This window comes from Lasioglossum baleicum, unplaced genomic scaffold, assembly GCF_051020765.1.
Source record: "Lasioglossum baleicum unplaced genomic scaffold, iyLasBale1 scaffold0376, whole genome shotgun sequence".
Taxonomy (NCBI): Eukaryota; Metazoa; Arthropoda; class Insecta; order Hymenoptera; family Halictidae; genus Lasioglossum; species Lasioglossum baleicum.
Genome location: NW_027469436.1, coordinates 35,607 through 42,500, shown reverse-complemented (window position 1 = coordinate 42,500; position 6,894 = coordinate 35,607). Strand labels below are relative to the sequence as shown.

Below are 6,894 nucleotides of genomic sequence, written 5' to 3'. Positions count from 1 at the left end.
GCGGGTAATCTCGCCTACTCTGAGGTCGTCTCTACGTATAACACGAAATACATTTCGTGACATTTGCGTGCGTAACCGCGAGAGTTTCCCACGCGCTCTTCTCTCTTTTATTGGAAAAGACGTCGACTCGAGCGTTCGATATATTATTTCAGGCAGGCGGGAGCGGCCACGTGTATTATCGTTCACAGATCGACGGCAGTTGGGTCGGTTCAGCGTGGAGGCACTGTATCATCCCCATCAACGTGAACACGCACATCCCAAAGCACGCAGCGAAAAGTGACATACACACGGTAGCCTACTTTCCTTCTTCCCCGACGCAAAATCCCAAAATTTCTTTTCATTGATTCCATTTTCGAGACGAACTTATTCTCTTCCTCAAAGGGAATATGATATATTCTCCAAGAGGCGTATAATTGGGAAAGGAAAAAAAAAGAAAAAAAAGTCAAAATGTAGGAGAGAGGGCAATGAAAACGAGAAAGTTACGTACGCGCGTCTATGCACCGCACCATAGTGCCTTCTTAAAAATTAATCAATTATTCGCGTCGTATCATGTTCCAGCTAAGACACTCGCAAGACATCCAAATAGCTCTCCTTCTGTCGCCTTCCTCCTCTATTAGCTTTTACCCAGCGGTTCTCCCCCATTTCCTTCGTTCCATACAGAGAGATCGAAACGCGATGATGCACGCTCCCTCCGTCCCGATTTAATACCCCAATCCTTTAGAACAAAGGGGATGGGCCGAGGTATATCGGAGCATGCACGAGTTTTCATTACTCTGCTGTATACGAAAAGAAACAAAGATGTGAACGCACGCAAGGAATGCAAAGCTGTCTTCAAGGACTGGACAACAGACCGGAGCAGCTTTAGATGCGCGGTCTAGCGAACCGACAACGAAAAAAAAGAAAAAAAAAAAGAAGACATGGGGTGACAAAACACCGATTAACTCTCTCATAAGTTTTTCTTCTCTCTCCACTTTTAGGCAATTTCGAGCCACGTCCAAAGAGGATCTTACTCTATCCAATTCTACGCACCCGCCGCGAAGTTTTCGATCTCCGGATACGAAACGTACGCAGACGCGCGTCACAAGAGGTACAGAAACGTTCACGACAACACACACCTAGAGGCTTTCTGTTACACACCCTGCTATGGAACGATCGTCGACGCACGAGTAAACGCTCACGAAACAATTTTCAACGAAAGTGGCTGGGGAACAGGCGCGCGGGAAGAGCGATGCGAGACGACGGGGACATATTCATCCCGTTAACCAGTTACGCATCTTATACTCTCATTTCCTCCGCACAGACACTGTTCTAATCATCCCAAGTATCGTCAGCATTCGATGAAATTGCACGGCGCGTTCTCGGTCGGTATGTTACCAGTCAGGTGGGAAAGCGTCGGTGGTGTATCTAAACGACGACCCAATAAACGTGACGGTCTGCCGCACGATAATTCCGCACGGAGTATAACTTGCTATGCGGCGAGAGGGATTGGGCATTCTGAACCCTGGGGCTGTACGAACTACCTTCTCCTCAACTTCTCTCATTTTTTTTTTTCCCTTTTACTTCTCACGGTCTCGCAAATACAAATTCGTTTCAAACGACGTCGGGGGCGCGGCTTGTAATTCGTGATCCAAAGACACACGGAGCGTAAGCAGTGGCGGATGCGAGATACGGTACGGGAGAACTTTGTAATCGGCACGAAGCGGTGGCTCAACGGGCGGTCGTCTGTTTACGTAAAACGACGACGCACGACGCCGCGAGTCTCACGCACGCAGGTTCGTGACACGTTCCAATTGTCTCTCGTAAACGCGTTCACACATCGCACGCAAGCACATACTCATCGCTCTCGCAATCTCGGTCACGACCGCGACGAACGCCGACGAACGTTCATTAATCGCTCGTACGTCGCGAACGTTCCAGCATCCTTCTCTCCTTTCTCTGTTCATCTTTTTCTCTGGTACCCGCACTTGAACCGTTCTATTTCGTGAACGGACGGCGGGGATGGTCGTGAAGGATGAAAGATAATAAAGAGAGAGAGTGGAACGAAACGCAACGCAAGCAGTATATGGGTTACGTGAACGACCCTCAGCCAGGCGTGGTCCAGGAATTGTATCCGTGGACCGCAATGTGCGTTCGAAATGTCGATGTTCATGTGTCCTGCAGTTCACACGTTGACGCGCAATTAGCTGCGTTCTTCATCGACCCACGAGCCAAGTGATCCACCGTTCAGGGTAATCGTATATATATTGAATAATATTCAACTCAAGTACTCGTTTAGAAATCGGTACCCTAACACCTCCGACCAACGGGAAGTCGGAGATGCGGGCGTCGCCGCGCCGAAACGAGTGGCGTAGACTCGTTCGACGGAAAATATCGACGACACAATATATGTCCACGACGAAGCCGTCGGGGCGTGTGCTTGGCACACGCATCCTTCGGCCGGGCGTAAAGAACATTATATAAGAGAACCTTATATAGAAAACCATCGAACATCGCAAACACAAGGAAAACGACGGGGAAACCCCGATTACTGGAACCTTGAGGCGACGTCCAGAACAAGCATAATGCGGCAGAGGCCAATTCGCTTCTACTATCATTTCTTTCAATATAAAACATGATTCGATATTATGTTGATGAGAAAATACGATCAGGTAAAAAATTCGATGGGGACCCAGACGCGGTCGGCCTCTAAGCGGTCGTTCGACCCAACTTCCAGCGACGATACGAAAGCATTCTCCCATTTCATTATCGTCACGGCATGGGGTGTATCCGACTCACGGCAACGAGGCTACACAACCGATTATTATTATCTTTGTCCTCCCTCTGAACGAAATTCAGATCACATTCGACCATGTTTTGATGAGAAAAATGCCCCCTCCGTTCAGGTAAAAATTCGATGGGGACCTTAAGACGCGGTCGGCCTCGGAGCGGTCCTTCGTCCCAACTTCCAGCGACGATACGAAAGCATTCTCCCATTTCATTATCGTCACGGCATGGGTGTCCGACTCACGGCAACGAGGCTGCACAACCGATATTATATCTTTTGATCCTCCCTCTGAACGGGATTCAGATCAGATCCGACATATTCGTGAGAAAATACGTTCAGGTAAAAATTCGATGAGGACCTAATAGACGCGGTCGGCCTCGAAGCGGTCTTTTTCGTCCCACAACTTCCGGCGACGATACGAAAGCATTCTCCCGTTTCATTATCGTCAAGGAGGCAATGGGTGTCCGACTCACGGCAACGAGGCTACACAACCGGGATCTGTCCTCCCCTCTGAACGAAATTCAGATTGATATATCCGACCATGTTCATGAGAAAATACGTTCAGGTAAGTATATTCGATGAGGACCTAGACGCGGTCGGCCTCGAAGCGGGGTCTTTCGTCCCAACTGCCTGGGACGATATGAAAGCATTCTCCCATTTCATTATCGTCAAGGCACGTGGGTGTCCGACTCACGGCAACGAGGCTGCACAACCGATCTATACTCCCCTCCTCTGAACGAAATTCAGATGAGATCCGAACACATGTTGACGAGAAAATGCGTTCAGGTTAAAATTCGATGAGGACCTAGACACGGTCGGCCTCGAAGCGGTCTTTCGTCCCAACTGCCTGGGACGATATGAAAGCATTCTCCCATTTCATTATCGTCAAGGCACGCGGGTGTCCGACTCACGGCAACGAGGCTGCACAACCGATCTATACTCCCCTCCTCTGAACGAGATTCAGATCAACTTGGAGCGTAGAAGCGAATAAAGCGGGCTCACATCGACACAAGATGCTTCTTGTTCTAAGGTTACCCGATCCACGCGTATACGTGGTTTCGTCGATTGGGACACATCACTTTCGAAAGAAGATACAATCACTGCGGGTAGGAAACAAGACGAGATAGAGAGAAAGTATAAGGTGCAAAGAGACAAGAGGTCGATTCGTATAATTCGAAGGAAACGTCGCGAAACGTATTTCGACGGCGGCTCGTTCCTTCTCCTCTCGTTCGACGCGCTACTCGCTCTTTAACGTACACGAACTCTCGTACCGTCCGCTTCGTTCGATCCCGCAGAGGCATCCTTTCGATGTCCCGTTTCGCACACGTTGGAGAACAAACGTACGCCTCGTACACGGTAAACGAAAGGGAAGAAGGTTCATCGTCTCTCTGACACGAGGCATTTCGTTTTATTTCGTTTAGTGGCGGCGGGTCCTTCTGTATACGACCTTCACGCAAGCGCCAATTTCTTTGATATATACATGACTGCCTCCCTTCAGTCATAAATTGTTTGTGCAATTGTGTTCATCCGTCATCCCGAAATCGAGAAAGAGAGACCTTCTTCTTTACTTTCGAAGCCGGACGCGCGCGGCTGCTGTTCTCCTCCATTGAGTCACCGGAAAGACGGACGGAAGGCTTCGATACCTCCGCACGTAAGCCGTCATCCCCGGTGACTACTATTCGTTCGAGAGTATTTTTTTTTTTTCTTTTTGGTATCTGTTTAATGATTCGTTCCGAATCATGTGTTTTGGTCAACGGAGATCCGGACGGAAGGATTTAAACTTCTCGCGTAAGCCGTTTACTCCGTGGCCATAAATATAAGCGTGTCATAGTTACATTTTTACGATCTCTTGGTTTGAGTATCGTTAATGATCCTTCCGCAGGTTCACCTACGGAAACCTTGTTACGACTTTTACTTCCTCTAAATGATCAAGTTTGGTCATCTTCCCGGTAACATCGGCAATGCCGAGGCATTGGCCGCGCACCAGTCCGAAGACCTCACTAAATCATTCAATCGGTAGTAGCGACGGGCGGTGTGTACAAAGGGCAGGGACGTAATCAACGCGAGCTTATGACTCGCGCTTACTGGGAATTCCTCGTTCATGGGGAATAATTGCAAGCCCCAATCCCTAGCACGAAGGAGGTTCAGCGGGTTACCCGGGCCTTTCGGTCAGGGAAAACACGTTGATTCCTTCAGTGTAGCGCGCGTGCGGCCCAGAACATCTAAGGGCATCACAGACCTGTTATTGCTCAATCTCGTGCGGCTAGAAGCCGCCTGTTCCTCTAAGAAGATTTGTTTGTACGTTGGTAGTAAAAACCCACCGACCGAAGCCGGGGGCCTTCGAGATACCATAAGTTACGTCTATTTAGCAGGCTAGAGTCTCGTTCGTTATCGGAATTAACCAGACAAATCGCTCCACCAACTAAGAACGGCCATGCACCACCACCCACCGAATCAAGAAAGAGCTATCAATCTGTCAATCCTTCCGGTGTCCGGGCCTGGTGAGGTTTCCCGTGTTGAGTCAAATTAAGCCGCAGGCTCCACTCCTGGTGGTGCCCTTCCGTCAATTCCTTTAAGTTTCAGCTTTGCAACCATACTTCCCCCGGAACCCAAAAGCTTTGGTTTCCCGGAAGCTGCCCGCCGAGTCATCGGAGGAACTTCGGCGGATCGCTAGCTGGCATCGTTTATGGTTAGAACTAGGGCGGTATCTGATCGCCTTCGAACCTCTAACTTTCGTTCTTGATTAATGAAAACATTTTTGGCAAATGCTTTCGCTTCTGTCCGTCTTGCGACGATCCAAGAATTTCACCTCTAACGTCGCAATACGAATGCCCCCATCTGTCCCTATTAATCATTACCTCGGGGTTCCGAAAACCAACAAAATAGAACCGAGGTCCTATTCCATTATTCCATGCACAGAATATTCAGGCGAAGGTAGCCTGCTTTAAGCACTCTAATTTGTTCAAAGTAAACGTATCGGCCCACCTCGACACCCGGTAAAGAGCACCGCGATGGGATATTAGTTGGACCGCCCGCAAGGAGCTAAGCCCACCGATAGGACGTACCACGTAATGTCAGTTAAGCACCGCGAGCGGTGAACCGACACCGTGACACACAGATTCAACTACGAGCTTTTTAACCGCAACAACTTTAATATACGCTATTGGAGCTGGAATTACCGCGGCTGCTGGCACCAGACTTGCCCTCCAATTGGTCCTCGTTAAAGGATTTAAAGTGTACTCATTCCGATTACGGGGCCTCGGATGAGTCCCGTATCGTTATTTTTCGTCACTACCTCCCCGTGCCGGGAGTGGGTAATTTGCGCGCCTGCTGCCTTCCTTGGATGTGGTAGCCGTTTCTCAGGCTCCCTCTCCGGAATCGAACCCTGATTCCCCGTTACCCGTTACAACCATGGTAGGCGCAGAACCTACCATCGACAGTTGATAAGGCAGACATTTGAAAGATGCGTCGCCGGTGCTAGATGACCATGCGATCAGCACAAAGTTATTCAGAGTCACCAAAGCAAACGATGGACGAACAGCAAGCCATCCGCCACCGATTGGTTTTGATCTAATAAAAGCGTTCCTCCCATCTCTGGTCGGAACTCTGGTTTGCATGTATTAGCTCTAGAATTACCACAGTTATCCAAGTAAATGTGGGTACGATCTAAGAAACCATAACTGATTTAATGAGCCATTCGCGGTTTCACCTTAATTCGGCATGTACTGAGACATGCATGGCTTAATCTTTGAGACAAGCATATGACTACTGGCAGGATCAACCAGGGATCTTATTAAAGAACGTTGTATGTCTGGACGTAATATCATATAATATTACGATACCATCCGTCGTCGGTACTCTTTCCGATTACCGATCGACGAGACCCTCAAAACGTGTGTACAAATTTTCGTTGGTTTACACAAGTAACTCCTTTTCCCAACGTTCAATGTAATATTTATTCTCCTCAAAACTTTGTCTCCACTCAACAACTTCTCTCACGACTCGTTTTCTCCTTCCTCTCTTCCTTCCGTCTCCTCCTTTCCTCCTCCCATTATGGATAGATAAAACACTTTTGCTCCTCTTTCTATCCCTCGTTTCTTTCTCCTCTCTTTCCTCCATCCTTCTCCGAC

At 48.7% G+C, this 6,894-nt stretch overlaps 2 non-coding genes and 1 pseudogene across 2 annotated transcripts; all 3 read right to left on the bottom strand.

Annotated features, from left to right (window-relative positions):
- LOC143220210 (large subunit ribosomal RNA) overlaps nt 1-28 on the bottom strand; it is a 9,072-nt pseudogene extending 9,044 nt beyond the window's left edge.
- A 2,048-nt stretch (nt 29-2,076) lies between these two features.
- On the bottom strand, nt 2,077-2,231 carry LOC143220205 (5.8S ribosomal RNA). The gene has a single exon (XR_013011594.1). It is a non-coding gene; the product is annotated as a 5.8S ribosomal RNA (ribosomal RNA).
- A 2,398-nt stretch (nt 2,232-4,629) lies between these two features.
- On the bottom strand, nt 4,630-6,552 carry LOC143220200 (small subunit ribosomal RNA). The gene has a single exon (XR_013011589.1). It is a non-coding gene; the product is annotated as a small subunit ribosomal RNA (ribosomal RNA).
- Between the last annotated feature and the right edge of the window lie 342 nt (nt 6,553-6,894).